Raw genomic sequence first — 18,482 nt, forward strand, 5'->3', positions numbered from 1 at the left:
GCTGTAGCTGTGCTCAACAACCCCCTTGCAATGACAGTTCTTATTAATGTTAGAAACTGACTTCCAAAAACTGTATCTTTTAAAAACCACTGTTTATTATAAATGACCCTGCCTCGTTTATAATTTAGAAATCAATTTCCCCATAGTATTATGAACATTCCAGAAGACAAAAAGAAGATCTCTCCACAGAGCTGATGGAAGCCAATATCAGTGAGAAAAAAAATTACCTGTCCAATTGAATATATATGGATGTTGGTAATAATTACATGATATGGCCTGCTTAAAACTGGTCACACTCCATCACTCTCATGACAAAAGAAAACCACTATGATCAGCGTCAGAGATGATGGAGTTCTGTTGCAAAACATTTATTTATTTTTGAAGAACAAGTATTCATTTTTTAATATAAATTTGTGTGAACAGCACACGCTTTAGGATTATGCTAAACAAACAACCCCAAGTTCTCCATGAATTTTAATTTTTCCTTCAGTTATTCACAGATTGAATGTTTGTTCATTCACCCAGTCTGGGTGACTAAGAAGGTATTTTTCCTTGTCTTCCATTCACTGCCTCGTGAAGGGCTAAATGTAGTCAGTGTGTGACATGCCTATTCAGTGTGGAACATCCTATCACGTGGTGTCCTTATTGAAAACAGGTATGTTCTGTACAGGGCTGTACCCGGTTCAAACAAGGTGTATTGCAAGCTATGGAGCTGCTGAATATGATGCGTCATAGATCATTCTGTAAGAAGATACAATTTGAACTACATTCCAAAGCTTTATGCTTTTTATTATATTTCTAATTGGCTCTTGCCATCTCAAAACCTAAATGTCTTAAATTTCCCTTTTACTATTTAGACAATTTGGCTGCCTGCTATTAGGTGTCTATAATTGAAAGAGTTGACATTTATAGGCTTGCTGTGGATGCACAAGTGAAAGGAATCCAATGTTTTAAAACCATTCAGCAGTGATAAAATTAGATAGATCCACAATAACTTATGATGTGTATAGCTTTCACGTTACAGACTTCATGCTGGTGTTCTTTTATTGTTAAGTTGTTTGTACCTATATAGTTATCATTTAGCAAACACCTCTTCAATTGTATAAGCTATTGGGCAGGAAAGCTAATCTGGCAGAAAACATGGAAGCATTTGCATCAATAACCATCTTTATAAAAATGTTTATCATTGCAGCTGAGAAGCTTTCCCATTTGTCTGTGGTTGAGAGTTGTAAAACGTTTCTCTGCCCTGAGAGGGAAGTGGCACCAGATCATTACTGCTTTTCACAGAAACACTGTGGGGAGATACTTGCTCTTAATATTTCTTGACTCAAGCTCTAAAAGTAGTTTTATAGAAATAGGTATTCTGGACAGGTATCTCCAGTAAATTAAAATCCTGGAAAAATGCTAGGAAATAGAAACTGCAAGTGTGCAGTGTGCAGTGCACACTTCAGTGTGTCCTTAGTTATCATTTTCTATGACCTGAGGTAATCTGAGTGAATTTCGGATCAGGGTATATGAAATGAGATGAATAAAGGTCTGTGCTTGGAAGCTGTTATTCCTCAATCAATTAACTCAGGAAATTTTAAAAAATTCTAATCTTCCTGCTTCATCTATATTGAATTAAAATGTGACATGCAAGCAGTTAAATTTTCTCCTTGAAATATATGCTTTGAAACCGTATTTGAACATCCATCTGCTTTCTGAGCTAAGGAGATGTGGCCACTTCTACTGCAGTGTGAAGTAAGAAAACATACTGTGTCTCTCTTCCTGGAAAATACAATATACCTCTACATATATATCAATTTTTAAGTAAGACTGAACATATTTGGGCGTGTGTGAACCTCATGAAGTTCGACAAGGCCAAGTGCAAGGTCCTGCACGTGGATCAGGGCAATCCCAAGCACAAATACAGGCTGGGCGGAGAATGGATTGAAAGCAGCCCTCAGGAGAAGGACTTGGGTGTGGATGGGAAGCTCAACATGAGCCAGCAATGTACGCTTGCAGCCCAGAAGGCCAGCTACATCCTGGGCTGCATCAAAAGAAGCATGTCCAGCAAGTTGGGGGAGGTGATTCTGCCCCTCTGTTCCACTCTCCTGAGACCCCACCTGCAGTACTGTGTCCAGCTTTGGAGTCCTTAGCTCAAGAAGGACATGGACCTGTTGGAGTAGGTCCAGTGAAAGGCCACGAAGATGATCAGAGGGCTGGAGCACCTCTCCTATGAGGACAGGCTGAGAGAGTTGCAGTTTTTCAGCCCGGAGAAGAGAAGGCTCTGGGGAGACCTTATAGCAGCCTTCCTACAGGAAAGGTGGAGAGGGACCCTTTGTCAGGGAGTGTAGCGATAGGATGAGGGGTAACGGTTTTAAACTGAAAGAGGGGAGATTTAGATTGGATATTAGGAAGAATTTCTTCACTCTGTCAGCAGTGAGGCACTGGAACAGGTTGCCCAGAGAAGTTGCGGATGCCCCATCCCTGGAAGTGTTCAAGGCCAGGCTGGATGGGGCTTTGAGTAACCTGGTCTAATGGGATGTGTCCCTGCCCATCGTGAGGGTGTTGGAGCTAGATGATCTTTAAGGTCCCTTCCAACTCCAACCATTCTATGAATGAAAATTCGCTGGATTTTCTTAAAGGCAATATAATCTTCATTCTGTATTTGATGCCATATCTTGTATTTATAGCTGTTTGTGTAATTCTTAAATGGGAAATTAATCTTTCGTTGCTGACTTACACTAAAGAACAGAATGCTTTAAGCACAAGGTCTGAACTGCCGTTTTTCTCTCAGATTTGCCTGAATTAATACAGGATGTTTCTAAATTAACACAGGAGTTATTAACTAAAAAGCCCTCCACAGTAGATACTACATTTTAATGGTCATGTTTTAATGTCCTATCAAAATATTGTGATATATTTTGTTGTGTTTAGCTGCTTGAGTCAAAAACTATAGGAAGAACTTGGAGTTTATTTTTAGTAGCTCATATGTTTTAGAACATCTCTCTATATATTTGAATTTAGAAATAGTAATGTTTAAATATTTTAGCTAAAGTAGTTTTAAATGTGCCTTTTATCCTTATCTTGGCAATACCATCATAGTCTATGATCAAAGAGTAAATTTGAATATGTTAAAGGTTTTTCTATCAGCATAATACACTGCTTTATTAGGCACAGGCTTCTTGGACATCCTGTATGGGTGACACAGTCCAAGTGAGATAAGGTGTACAAGACCAGTGATGGATTTAAGACAAGCTCATCAATACTCAAAACAGGTAATTTTATTTGCATATGCCTGTACAATATGTGCAACATGAGCACAAAGGTTTGAAAATTTGCTTTCCTAGTAAGTACATAAAGTTGGCAGAGCTAATACTTAGAATTCCCTTTTTTTTGAGAGGAATTCTGTATAACATAGATTCAGTCTTCCTTAAGCGAGTACCTAAATATAAAGCCAAGCTGGAAAAGACAGATTTATTGGAATAACAGCTGCCACCGTTACTGATAAGTGCTCAGCATCTGACTTCTCTAGCTGCTGTTAAATCACGTACAATTCCTTAGGCTGGGAAAGTAAATAGAGATAACTGGGTACAGCAATCTGTGTGAAACCAGGGTGAAGAAAATAGGTTGCAGGGAGATCTGAAAGACCACACATCAGCTAATCTGCATGCATGTGGCTTTGGCATTAATTGCAGTCTCAGCATCTGTGTAAATAGTTTGCTTATTAAAAAGCCAGGTTAGTGTTATAAACATAGAGTCTTCTTGTGTTATTGTCCAGTATATGATGCAGAAACATGTCAGCAGCAATAATTCCAGAGAGACACACCACCCCCTTCAATATGATTAGCTAGAAAATAAAGCTAGGAGTGAAGTAAACAGATAGCCTGAGGGACTTTTAAAAACATGATGGTGGATTTCCAGGCAAAATAAGTGGTTAAAAAAGTAATGGAGTGTACGCACAAAGGGATAAAGATGAACAAATGTCAGTAAAGGTTTTTTTACTATCCTTTTGGGAAAAGGTGGAAGAGACATGAATAAGATGCTGTTGTGCATGAAACACTGGAAAGACTGATAAAAGTACTTAATGAGTAATGCGACCCCACAGAAGAAGATCATGGACAAGGAGCTGTTGTGCTGTTTTTGTTATTTTGTATTTAAAGTCAAGCAGAAGAGGAAATAATTATACCAAGAGCTGAGAACTCTTCTAGCCTTATGAAACTCTGGAAACATTAAAGATTCCTTGTTAATGACAGATTTGTATACGGGAGACAAGTTTCTCAGGGAAGACTGTCAAGAGACATACATCCAGCGCATAGCTTCCAATAACCAAGACTCTTGCACTGTCCAGGGAAACTATCAAAGCAACAGTGGATACTAGGAAAAAGAACCCAACAATCTACTGTCTCAAATTAAAGAAAACCATGAAGACATTGAGGCTGATGCTGAGATCTAGGGCAGACATCAGAAAGCAACATGAAAAGCAGAAAAATAACTAAAAAAAAAAGCCCAGTCCGTGGGCAGGGATGAGGACTAGAAATACTTCTTATCCCAAAACTGAAACTACCATAGGAGTGGTAAGTAGCAGTGTGTGTAATGAAGGAAGCCTACAGAAGAGATGTCTGCCACGTGTGAGCAATCTCCAAACTAATATACATATATTCATGTCAAATAATGTTTGAAGTGATGTTAATTAATTAACATTAACATTGGCAGCCAATTAAATTTGAGCTGCATTATAATACCAGCTGATAAGTGGTTAGATTCAAGAAGAGTGTCTACCAAGTGATAAAAGATAGTAAAAACTTTCTGAAGGCAGTGGAGTGAATACGTACGGTCCATAAGAACCCTTCCTCCCCAAATTATATGTTATTTGTTAGAATTTCCAGTAGTTCGAATGCAGGTGTACCTCCTGCTGATGAACAGCAATGAAGTTCTTGATGGAAGAGAGAAGAGAAAACTATCTAGCAGCATCTAAATCGGAGGCTGATAATATATGTCAAGGAAAAGGATGCCTACACTGCAGGGTTATTTTAGAGGTATATTCCCATGTTTACTGTGTGAGACAATGAAATGTTTTAAATTCCCCATAGAAAGGAACCGGCAAATGTACCGATGAACTGCCGTACTGTGTACAGTAATTACTTGCAGCAGACTACAGTGGTAATCTAGCTACACAAGAAATGAGGGACTCCTTAGGTAATACCAGAAGCTGTACTGAAGTCACACTGAAGATAAGTCATTAGCCTGATCCAGAGACTGAGGATGTAAGATCTGCTTTAGAATAAAAATATCATTTTAGGTGAAATCAAGTATACAAGTTTTGACATAATAAGGCAATGCAACTATCTTTACAATTATTGTTGGGTTAGCACTGCTGGCCATGAGTAGTGTTGAGTGTCTGTCCATCTTCAAAGGAGTTCTAGTGTCAATCGAAACACTAGAAAAAGTCCTAGGAGTAGTACTCTTGATATCTTGAAGGTAAACAAGGAACAACCAAGGAACAAGGTCCATAATATGAAGCTGCAACAATTTATAATCAAGTCCTGTGAAGAAAATATTAGCGAAAACATGGACAAGGTGAAAGTGAGGGGAACTGAACTCTGTAGACTTCTAGGAAATAATGGTCAGGCCTTGAGATGCTATTAAGAATATGTAAGACTGATATATACGAAAGGAGTCAATGATCTGTAAGGATGAATAACTGTCTTCCTAGATACTGCATGCTCTTTGCAATAGTCTTTGAGACAGGTTTTAACACATAGTGGTGCAGCATAAGGAGAGTCATGGGTACAAGAACAGACATTTGAAGAATAAAAATATTATAGCTGAAGTTATTTTCCTAAAGTATTTGTCCTACTGAAAACCAAGGACACTGTGGCTCCTAAGGCAGCAGCTTGCATAACTTGTTAGAAAGCATCAAGGGGCACAAAAAATGACTGTTAGGAAAAGAGTTACAGACTGAGCTTTTTGCAAGCAAACATTTTCACCAGCTCATCTGTAGGTACAAGCACTGTGAGCAGTCTCATCAGAGAAGCTGCATTCTGAATATACTCGGATGACTGAGCGTTGTGAAAACTCCAGAGCTACAGTGTGGAGCAAGAGACACTACTGGTAGCAGATAGTGAACTGGCTTTCCCAGACACAATGCATGAGTCTCTGTGAGATGGATTACAGCAATGGACTATGTTATATTTGCTTCTTTTCTTGAGATGTGTATGTGCGGGCTCTCTTTCTAACACAAGAAAGTGCAGTTTAATGAGAATAAAAAAGTTTATGCTCTGGCATTGTGACCAGATTGTGAGGAGTAAGTACCACATGAAGCTATCTCTTATATGAGATAATGGTTGATCTGTGTGGTTGAGACATTTTATTTTAGAGAATTGAGTTATAATCTTAGGAGTTGATATGAAACGAACAACATCTCATATATGAAATTACAGACATCACTAAGACTGCTTAGAGAGCCTGTCTGCTTGGCAGACATAAATATCTAATTGAGGGCGTGTATGTAACTGGATGATGAATTCAAAGACAGTATGGAATGCAGTCTTACACATCTCAGTTCTGGCAGAAAGTGAGAATAGACTTGACTTCTGGTAACAGTCACCTGTAAGACATTACACGCATTTCTGAGAAGTGCCTGTCTGAAGGACATGTAGGAAAGAGCTCTGACTAGGGAGCCCCAGGTGTGTTTTGCAAAGTGTGTGTTTGTCCTGAGATTACTGTACTCAGACAATGGTCTATACTGCACTGTGGCTGGATTTAACCAAGTCATCATCAACAGAACCTTGAGCACAAAGGCACTTTCTCATGGGTAACACAAAATGATGGTATGGCACAGTTGGCAATCAAGATGGTCAGGAGATCATTGATTTAAAGCACAACAGAAAGGAAGGCAAATAGACGGGAAAAGATCCTAATGGGTAAGCAAGAGAGTTTATAGGAGCAGATAAGGGAACGCCAAGCTAAACAGACCAGTGCAACAGATGAGTGCAGGTCTTCTCATTGTGCCCAGATGATCAGGTTTGGATTCATGCAAAGCAGTGGCATAAAGCAACAATACAAGATATGGTGAGATACTAATTATTTGAGTAACAGAATTAAAATTGAAGAAAAAACCAGGATTTTTTGAGCAAAGCTTAGGAAACAGCTGTGCTGACACAGAAAAGACAGAAGAAATTAAATTAGAGCAAAACAGAGAGAATGCCGGGGTGCAGAATGCAGGGACCTACAGTTTGGAAGCCTGTATTCCAACAGCAATTGATAAAGTGAGAAGACATTAATGGACATCATTGGGAAAAAATTATTAGAACTGCTTGCACACCTTGAGAAGTCCCAAATGAACAGCAGCAATATACAGAGGAAAGACTATGGTGTTACTGTGGACTTCCTATTGAAAACATCTACACACACAAGGGGGAAAAAAGAGAGGATCCTGAAATTTAGAAATAAATCAAATCCATTACAAACATCTTACATAAAGCAATAGTAACCTTCCATTTTGAATATGCATTCAGTTTGGTCACTTTATTTCACTTAGGCTATAAGTGAAACAGGAAATAGAGAATAGTAATGAGAAAGATTAGAGGCATGGAAAGAGTTCCATACATGCAGAGATTAAAAAGATTAGGGTATTTACGTAAGAGCAGAGATGAATAAGAGGTGAAATGAAAGAGGTGTATAAATTATTAATGGTTTAGAGAAGGTCACGAAGATGCACTGATTTAACTCTCCCAGAACACAAGAACAAAGGGTTCACAAGGAAATCATAGCCTTTCAGTTCAAAACTGATAGCAGGAAATCCTTTTTACATAAACGTGGCCTCCCTGACTCAAGATTTGAGGCAATTAAATTCATGGGATTAATAAATGGGTCTGACATTTCTCACTACCTTGGGTAATCATCTAATAACATATGATCTGAATGTTTAAGAATCCTTAATGTATTGATCCTTACAACAGGCTTCTAAGGCAGGAAAGTGTTGTCATCCCCCTAATCTGGTGAAGAGAATTGACACCTAGGGAACACTAGATGATTATCCCTGGACCACAGACAGAAGCTCTTGTCGAGCAAAACTGAATTTTAGCGACCTGAATGTTAGATTGGTACCTTAATATGTGGACAATCTTTTTTGCCATTATTTATTTATGTTGGTGATGCCCAGTCTTTCTGATACAGCTGGCCACACAGCTTCTTATAAAAGCACTTGAGTCACGTGCCATGGCTCTTCCATGGTCATGTGGCCAGCACATAATGGACTGACCGGAGGATTTGCACTTGCACAGTTAGTCCTTATGGCACTGGATTTACTGACCATGCCCAAATCAATGAGATTTGAGTATGCTTGCTAGATCTGATGCTTCCCTGAAGCAATGGAAATATTGCTGACACACAGTGCAGCGTATGTCTGTCCATATCTATCAAGGAAATGGCTATTCTTTACTGCCACCTCCAGAATCATTGATCTATCCCAGTCCCCTCTGCTTTCTTTCACAAGAGCCCTTCACTGACATTTTCCCATTTTTCTGCGGCTGCCACATGCGGGGCTGCTGGAAAAGAAGACCAGGCATAGAACTTTTCAGGTGGCTGGCAGTTCCCTCCTCGCTTGTGCCTCAGGAATACTAAGAGAAGAGAGCAGCCAGACTCGATCCATTGTTTTGACAAGTCGTATATGGCCCATGTTTCTAGATGGGCCTTCCCATTTTACAGGAACATTTAATACATGACAACAGTACTGCTCGCTTGTATTAGAAATATTCAAAGGAATGGCTGTCATCCAGGATGTACGTTTTCAGGATGTAATCTAACTGCTACCTGCCAGAGGTGAGGAAGGAACTTTACGCATCAATATGATCTCAAGGAAGAAAGTTTAAACTGTTGCATAAATTATCTGCCTGTGGCTACCGTGGAAGACAGGATATCAGATTGGAAAGACTATTACTTTGATTTAATGCCAAAATTCATAAGTAAGATATAAACCAGTAAAAATGCAACAGTGAGCTATTTGGAGGCTATTTGGAGGAATGAATGAAAACCCAGGCTTTACTGTTTGGTCCTTCTGTTTGCTAATCCTGTTTACAAAAAGATGTTACACAAACGCACATTTTTTGCCTTAATAGTCAGAATACTTTTAAAATAAAATTTTATTTCTTTTTTTGTGTGCGTGGTTTTTCTTTTCTTTTTTGTTTGAACCTGGAAATTTTAGGATATGGGACTATAAAAAGTCTTTGAAGCCATTGTGTTTCTGTGTGTTGTCTCAGGATGAGAGAATTTTTCTTTATGGGACTGTATTGTCATGTGGTGATGATAATTGCCCTTCTTGCAGAACACAATAAAAATATCACTCTGTGGTTGAGTTACTGGTTCTTTCTTTGAGTGTACAATGGTACAATGGCATAAAAGATAAACCATGCAAATAGAGTTGTTTTTTTTTAACTACCCCTTCTATCTCTGTAATCTTGGATCCGCATAAAGCTGTAAATGTACATCTTTGCTAAAAAAGCCTGTTAAGATACCTGTGCTATTGTGAGACTTTTTTTTAAAAAAAACCAAACAAGACACCACCTTTTTGCTTCTAGTTCAGAACTCTCACTTTACTTCCAATAGAGACAGGGTAACAAAGACTGCTGATTTCAACCCAAGAAAAAAGGATTGGCCAAGACCTCCTGCAGCTTCAGAGCTCTGTTTTTCCATCACCCATAACTCCTGTGTTTTTCCTAGGAACCCCTCTCCACCAGTTCCTGTTTGTGTCTTACTTTTTTTTAAGGAGTGGCTGCAGTTCTCACTGGTTAGCAATGCCTTCTATAACGGCACACGTAGTTCTTTGTGTCCACAGAAAATACCTCAAATAGTAAGTACATCCTGATTATGTCTTCGTTCTTGTCACAGCTGCATTGCTCACAGTAGTGCTGTGATCAGCCCTTAAGCATATCGTGATCTGACTGGGGGTCTAGGCAGCAGAACAACTGAAATTGCATCACATGCAGTGGGACTATGTGTGCTGTGCTTGCTCTCAGATAAATGCTGGTGCAAGAGACAAAGAACGTTCTAGTTTCCTGGTAAATCTGTGCCTCATAGCCAAGATAGGACCTTTTCTTCAGTCTTTTTTTGCTAGTGATTTCCTACATTTACTGCAGAAAGATTTGCAATTATGTCCTCAAGTAAATAGTGTTGCAGTCCACACTCTTTTTTCCATTATTCCTGTCCTCAGATCATTTCAGTTTTTCTCCACAGTGACTTGATTTTGTTTTGTATTGACAATGCTTCTTTGCTTTGCATCATCATACCACTCATTTTTATGCCATGATCATAAAAGAAAATTTAAAAAGATTTAGCCCCAGAACTGATCCTCAAGTAACTACAATTAAGCTCCCTCCAGTGTCAAATTGCCCCTTTCAACACTGTCAACTATCCAACACTTTACTTACGTTTTTCCTTTAGCAATACCCATCTGACAGTTCCTCTTTTACCTCTTTCTTTTCTAGCATTATTTATTAATTTCCTACATAGCCCTGTATCAGCTATTTTACTGATGTCTGGACGGAGGACATCTAAGGATTTTCTTTTAAAGCCAGCTCTCTTGAAAAAAGAATGCTGTCAAGTTTAGTCTGGACTTATCTGCCTTTGAATCCATTTTGTATTTATTTCTGTCTACTGGCATCATCTATTTGAAAGCACCGTGTTCTACTGAGGTCCAAATAGTGCAGTAACTGTTTGGATCACTTTTTCTGTCCCCACTGCTTCATAAACACAAGCATGTTTATGAAGCAGTTTATAATCGCTGTTTACCTGTTCATATGATAAATTGAGACATTCATTGAAAGTATTTTCATGTGAATACATGTGATAAATCTTTCAGAATACCAGCATGGAAATTGGCAGATACCCTATAGTTCCTGAAACCCTCTGAGTTTTATTTCTCCCTCCTCTGTGGTCAGTACCATCTCACACTTGGATTCCCAATATCCAGCTTTTCTTTGCCCCTAGGTCAAAATCATTGCCCTTTCTGTAGTCTGTATTAATTTAGTTTTGGACCTATTCATCTTGTTTTTCACCCTTTGACACAAATCAGGAAAACTGCTAACCTTTGAGACTTTGGAGGCTGTTCCCGAAGATCCACCCCACTGGTGCATTCTCTCATAATCTGGTAGCTTTGAGAGCATTTCAGCCAGTTCCTTTGTAACTGAAGACCTGGAAGAAAATCCTTGCCCCAGGAATAATTTCCAATTATTCTAGTCAACACAACTTAGCTTTTTTGTCAAAGCCTCTTAGATGCTCGGTGCATATATATGTATATACATATATAAATAAAATTAATTCCCTGATTCCTCTAAGTCTTAGCCTGAGGCATCCTGATCCTTTTTTTTTTTATCACTGGAATTTAAATGGTAGGTAAGCTTTTCATGCCTAACCTAACTTTACTTTCTGTGGCTGCTGTCTTGAGCTAGGTTTTTAGCTGTTAGCACACCTGAGCACTTTTGCTCATCCTGCGCTTGGCCCCTTCCTCTGAGCTCTGAGTCAAACTTAGTTTAATTTCTGTCTTGAAAGTTCTCTGTGGTCTGAAATTGATGAGTTGATGAGAGAAGCTTCCTGCTTTGGTAAAAGGACTGAGCTGGGGGACTGGCTTACCATGGCAGGATTTTAGCTCACCAGGAACAAACTTTGCTTCTACAACCCCTCGCCTGCTTTTATGAGTTCAATATCCCCATTGAAATAAGTACCTCAAAGTAAGGTAAGTCATCAGAATCATCATTACCTTGGCCTCCTTTGCCTTAGCTCTCCAGCACTGTTAGTACCTTCAATGTTGCACCTTTCTGTCGCCAGCTTTGATGCACAAACTTCCTAGCTTCTGTGGTACACGTTGACTTCCCTTACTCATCTTAGCAGAAGAAACTGGATTTTTTTTATTGGCCTCATCATTCTTTACTGTGATTTAGCACTTCTATGTGGAGGTATGCTAAGTGATACAAGATCTCTGTTGATGCACTGCAATCATGATCTTGATACGTCATTTGATGAAGTGTCTAAAATAACAATGTTGCGGGAAAAAATACAATGCTGCAGAGCGTGGAGTGTTAAGTGCAAGGGGTACCTTGTGGATCTGGGAAATCCCACAGTACAGGCACTGCATACAAATGCAGATCTCTACTAAATGACTGAATTTCTTCTGTACTGTGATGATGTGAGTTGTGAAAAAGACCAGGCCTTAGATGGTCAAGTAGACATTCATAATATTTGTAAAAGCCTCGTATGAAAAAATCATGATATGTAGGCGCTATCCAGAAACAAACATTTCTTTTGGATCTGACCAATTACACCTGGATTTGGAGTGAGGGAAGGGGTTGTATTGAGCAGGAAGTGAGTATAAGCTCAGCATCTTATGTAAGATTCGCAAAAAGATCCTTTGGATTTTGCTCTAGAAGAGCACGGACCACTGATCATGAGCAAAGATAAACACCTGAACTACCTTTCAAAGATCTTTATCAAAAGAAATCATAACCCTGTAATACTGCCCACTTGATAAATTTCCTATTTCGTTCTGAAAACAAATCCAGTGTTAACTAAGAGCATCTACATGTTTCCATTTTGGCTCAGATGAAGCTGTTCTTTTTTGTTTATAGGTAGAGGAAGGAAAAGAAAGAAATGTGGCTTTCAGCTAACATTTACACTGTAAATGTTAGTTTCAGTTTGGGGCCAATCCTGCATCTTTATTGATGTGACTCATTAACAGGACTCCTTTCACAAGTCAGGATTACTCACTCAAGTAAATGAAGTAAAATGAAGCCATTATCTTTTAAGTCTAAATGGTAAAACCTATGAATTAGATACTTATAATAGAACCATTAACAATTTTTAATTACAGTACAGCTACCAGCCACAGCAGTAGTATATGGTAATACATACTCATTTTTTTGCCTGCTGTTTCAGTGTGACATACCATTATGGAAGGAATGTTTAAGTCCTATTTTTAGATTTAAAATTTTGCAGACGGAAAACAACCAAAGCTGGAGGAACTGTATGAACAGCTCTCATGTTATTTCAGGTGGTTTAAACTGAAAAGAAAACAGGGTAAAAAATAATTATGTCTTGTGGTCAGAGGGGCAATTCATATGGCCCAGAAGGAACTCAGGGTCAAGTGCTATGTGGTGTGCATCCGCCACATGGCCTTAGAGCCTCTGGACTCTTATTAACGTTATAGTCTTAGCCATTCTGATTAGGTGTCAAAAAAGGATTTGGAGGCATATTGTGGATGTCTAACAATGAAAAAATTGTGACAGATCCAGTGTATACTGTCCAAGACTGCCAGACCTGTTTCCCTGTGCAGCCTACTCAGAAAACTGAGAACTCTGTTTTGGGACTGCAGATGACCAAATTAAGTACTGCTCCTAACTCTTCATTTACAGCCAAGTCTTACAGACTGTGGATAATACATACAGTGAGTAATTGATTGCTCCTGAATATAGATTCCTTAGTAGGCTCTTAAGTCTTCTTTGTGCACTGTGATAGGCAGTTTTAATATTCCTTATAAGTGTCTGTCTTACTGTCTGTCTTGGATTACTGTTTTATTAAGAACATATTGCAATCTCTGTGTGGAAGGAAACTAATGAAAAATGGTATCAGAAAAATATATTAATTGCCATGAGGACGATCAAGAATTCAGATCATGAATTTTCTGTTGAAACATGCTTTTGTAAAAAAATGTTCACTTAATAAAATGAAAACTTTCTGCAGAAATATACTCCTTTTCGTGAAATGTCTGCTGGGTGAAAGCTTTCCAGGTACAGAGACAGAGGGAAAGGCTCAGCCCTTCTATCATGATGCAGTTGATGGCACTTACCTGAGATATGAAAGACTGACAGATCAGGGGCATAAATTGGCTTAATTATCAGCTCTATAGAGTTGTAAGCTATAGTAAAAGATGTATTACCTTCCTTGGCAGGATGTTGACTGGGAGGTGCTTGCTCTTGCATGCTTCTCTTTCAGAATTCTGACTTTTGAATGTTGTGTAAATTGATGATCTTGTAACTTGCTCAGAAAATAAATCCACTTCCATGAGATCTGAAGTAAAACACCTGGTTTGCTCACATTTCTAAAGATCACCTATTTTAGCTCCTTGTCTGATACAGAAGTTGTTTCCTATTTTCCATTTTCTCATATGATTTTTCTCTATTATGTTGTGTGGTTTTTGAGTCCCAGATTATGTGAATTAGTTTTCATTTGTAATGAAATGAGACTATTCTTGCTTTAGCATTATAGACTGATAATAAAAAGGAATACAGTGAGATACCCTTTTAAGGTTTTACTCAAAAGATGAGAGGCTTTGCTGTCACAGGATTGAAAGCTGCTGGATTTTTAAAAATAAACCGCAATTATGTGTGCAAAAAGTGAAAAAAAACCCCCTACCACTGCCTTGTATAAATCAAGCTTATAAAATGTATTAATATCTTCTGAACATACATGATAATTTTTTCTGTGGAGGTGCCTTGTTATGATTTGCATTGACAGTGTTCTGCTGAGTAATAAAGAAGAGAATTGAGAAAATACAGAGTGAGTGAGAATCTGTACAGCATTTAGAACACAATAAGGAAAATCTTGCATGTATTGGGCTTTTAAAAATGCATCTTGAATCAGTGTTCATTTTTTTAAGATAAAATTTTTCCTCTTCTAAAACAGGCAAAGTTTAGTCACATAGCTCCAGATAAAGCCTTAATAAAACCTCACCATTTGCAGATTTCTACATCCATAGCCTTCATAGCTCTGTTTCCTAATTTCTTATTCCTTGGCCATCAAGATACGCTTCTGGATCTGTTAAGATGCACACCATTCCAACTACAGAACACTTCAGGTTCTATCTTTTTGGTTAGGTGAATGGCTAAAATTATAGCAAAGGAATGTGTGTGGGTGTGTTAATCTTCTACATGTGTTGCTTAAATGAAGAGTAGATATAAAGATTAACAGACTGACACTAGTGCAAATGAAAATTTGGTATAGGTTCTAAAAATATAGACCCTTTTAGCTTTGGTGTACGAGTTCTGTCAAAACTCTACATTACTGTTAAAAAAAATCAAAACATTTTCTATTGAATCATTCTGGTATTATCTCACCCTGTTGCAATACAAAATAGCAAATCAGGAGGCTTGATACGTAAGGCTAGAAAGAACTGTGTGTTCGTTGTTGATGGTAGGTAAAACACATTCATATTATAGGATCTGGATTGTCCTGGGAAATTCAATGTTCAGATCGTCCCAAGCATCTCTTATCTTTCCCACTGTGTTTTGGTTTTGTAATTGGGGAAAGTTGTACAATCACACGGAGCTGGTATTCTTCTTGTTACCTAGAAATATGCGACATTTTGGAAGTAACAGAATAGTAAATTTACAGCTACTTCCACACAAATGTTACCTGAACAGCAGTGCTTCTTCAGCAACAGATTGGACTCTCACAAGCACCGTGTTAGGTTTAGGAGTCACATTCAAATGAGATTAAAAAATCCTCTGATTGTTAAACAGACTGCTAAATTCAGTATAATGGTAACAAACAGGACATTAACCAACATTAGGTATGCCTCATCCCTCATCACCTACTTTATCTTTAGATAAAGACAGTGACTAATACCATATCAAGGAAGACTTTCACCTTTCATTTTTTGTTTGATTTCTCTTCTGTCTCTATTGAAATATCTCAGTATAATGCCAATGAATTACACTCTTTATGCTTTCCCTTTAGAGAAGCCAATCTAGGATGTTACTGCTTGAGTTGCGGTATTGCCCTGTGTATACATTACCACATTTATAGAGGAAATAGATGTGGGATAGAATCTCATTATTTCTCACCTTGGTATGTAATGCTGCAGCATAGATTCAGTGCTGCATTGACAAATGCATGCACCTTCTTCCTCCAGCTTCACTATCAGTCACATTTTTGTACTAGAATTGTATTTTATCCAGGTGATCCTGTTCTGCATTCCTTCTAATCATTTAGTCTTTCCACACAGCCCTGTTCTCATTTGTCTGCAGTAATAAAAGCAGGTAAGAAAATGACAAAACATCTTCTGATATTTGCCTTTTCATTTGTTCCGTACTGTACATTACACGTGTTTCATTACTGAGGAACTGTATTGGCAGATTTGTAACTTCCTCTGTTTGCCAACGCAAGGCACATGGCGATCCATTTTCTGGATAGATAGTACTCTTCAATGGAATGCAATCTAGGAAGCAGGCATGTGACTTCAGAGCAGTTTTCAGTTATATTTTTAAAACAGTGGCCAAGCACAGCTGTTCTACATCCCCCTTTTTGATTCCGTCATATAACTGAGTGACCCTGAGCTAATTAGTTAACATTTGTGTGCTTTATTAATCTCTGAAATGAAACTGAAACTATTTCTTAATTTCCAGATAAATTATAGTGCTTCCATCTACATCAATATTTGTACAGCTTTTGAAGATCTTTAGAAAGAAGTTGCAAGTGTTATTACTATTTTATTACTCTACCTTTTTAATTATGTAACTGTACTACCTTTTACCCTTTGAAAGATGGATTTTACTTTGAGATTTCATAATTGTCTCCTATGACACCTCTGCTCTGAGAATTAACATCTTTAAAAATCGAAGGAATTTTTCTCTTACTTTTAAGGAAGACTATTTAAAATATTTTGGATGTTGCATGTGAAAGGGTGAAATTTGGAAACATATCTAAATTTGAATGTGGTGTTTGAAAGAAAGAAAGAAACTGCACTGAGTTAAAATGTGTAAGGAATCTACAGCTTTAAGCTGTTCTCAATGACTTCTCATTGGGTATATGTTTTCCATAAGTTTTTAATTAGTTCTGTGCCACCAAGGCTTTTTTTCCAAAGGATTTCTCGGTTCATTCAGTACACAAGATGAGCCTGCTCTGGGGTTTAATCAAAACTGAGGAGCAATGGAAGCTGTTGCCTCTGAATTGTCTTGTGTTGTGTCACCACTCCTTCTTTTGTTCTTTTAGTGATTCCGGCTTTTCACATCCCACTCTTCTATTTCTTTATTTTAAGCACTGCTGGGTATAGGACATTCTTCCATCCCAATTAGCAGCCCATCATTCTCTCTTCTTTCAAACATCTCATAGAGGCATCCTCAAGGATGCCCCAGAGAAGTGAATTTATAAAGAAAAAAGGATAAAAAAACAAAACAAAACAAAAAAGAAAACATGAACTTGGTTGCTCCTCTGTTTTACTTGCTTTCTCTTCCCAGTATTAAAAGCTGATTCCTGATCCAATGGGAAAGCAGCAATGTATCACTGATTTCAGGGGCAATGCTCATGGAGAAGCTGATTAAGTATGGGCTAGCTGAGCAGGCAGTAAGGGGGGTTAAAAACTGAGTGAACAGCTGAGCCCAGAGGCACAGGTTGCCCAGGGAGGTTGTGGAGTCCCTCACCTTGGAGTCTGGACGTGGTCCTGGGCAACCGGCTGTAAGTGGTCCTGCTTGTGCTGTGGGTTTTGACAAGGTGACCTCCAGAGGTCCTTTCCAACCACAACGTTGATCAACTTTGATTAAGTGTTTTAAATGCAAAATAACATGCAGATTCAAAGTACCTGGAAAAACGTATCTATGATTTAGGGCAAATTTTCAACGTAGTATAGGAGGCTTTTAGGATTTTTATTAGTGTGCATGAGAAAATGCTGTTATATCTTGAAATGTCACAGAGTAAGTTTACCTCTAAATATGCCGTGACAAATATAATAGAAAAGGTTTCCAGACAGCATACCAGATGGATGTCAGAATTAGATGTATTCTTATGAGTAAAACGAGACTGCCCCCATATAAACATTTTTGTGGAGAAAGTGGTAATAGAAACGTGAAAATAATTGAAAACTGAAATACAAATGCAATATACATTACTGGTATTATTGGAACTTCATGCCCTTTAGCTCAAAAAGAAGCTTTATAAAATATTATGCTGAACTGTGACAAGACTGAAGTTATTAAAAAGAACCACAGTGGAAGTGCTTCTGCATTAAGAATTGAATATTTTTGTGGGAAATATGGAATGAGAATCTCTAATGAAAAGAATAGACTGGACATGTAAAAGGACATTTGGACACCTCTGATATCTGAGCACAGTTATACAGAATGGTTAATTCAAGCAGCACTGTTCTTATGTTATTACTACAGTAGAGCACTAAAAAAAAATTCTAACATTGCAGATAACAAAATTTATTCCTAAAATACTCTTTGATGTATAATTAGGTAGATACTGTTATTTTTTTTTCTTTGAAGGTTCTTAAGATATGTTATCTTGCACTTCAGCTGACTTTATAATGATTCATTGTAGCAAATGAAATTATGTAGTGTAGAAAGATTTATTTCTGTGCTAAAAAGGTAGACTAAAAGTAGTTTCCTGTGCTATCCACAATTTTCAGTGAAATCCTTCCTAATAAAAAAAAGTGAGAAACATAGGAATAAGTTGTTAACGTACTCAGGAGAAGTCAAATGAACAGACCTGGAAAAAAATCTTGCATCTGT

This window comes from Rissa tridactyla, chromosome 2, assembly GCF_028500815.1.
Source record: "Rissa tridactyla isolate bRisTri1 chromosome 2, bRisTri1.patW.cur.20221130, whole genome shotgun sequence".
Taxonomy (NCBI): Eukaryota; Metazoa; Chordata; class Aves; order Charadriiformes; family Laridae; genus Rissa; species Rissa tridactyla.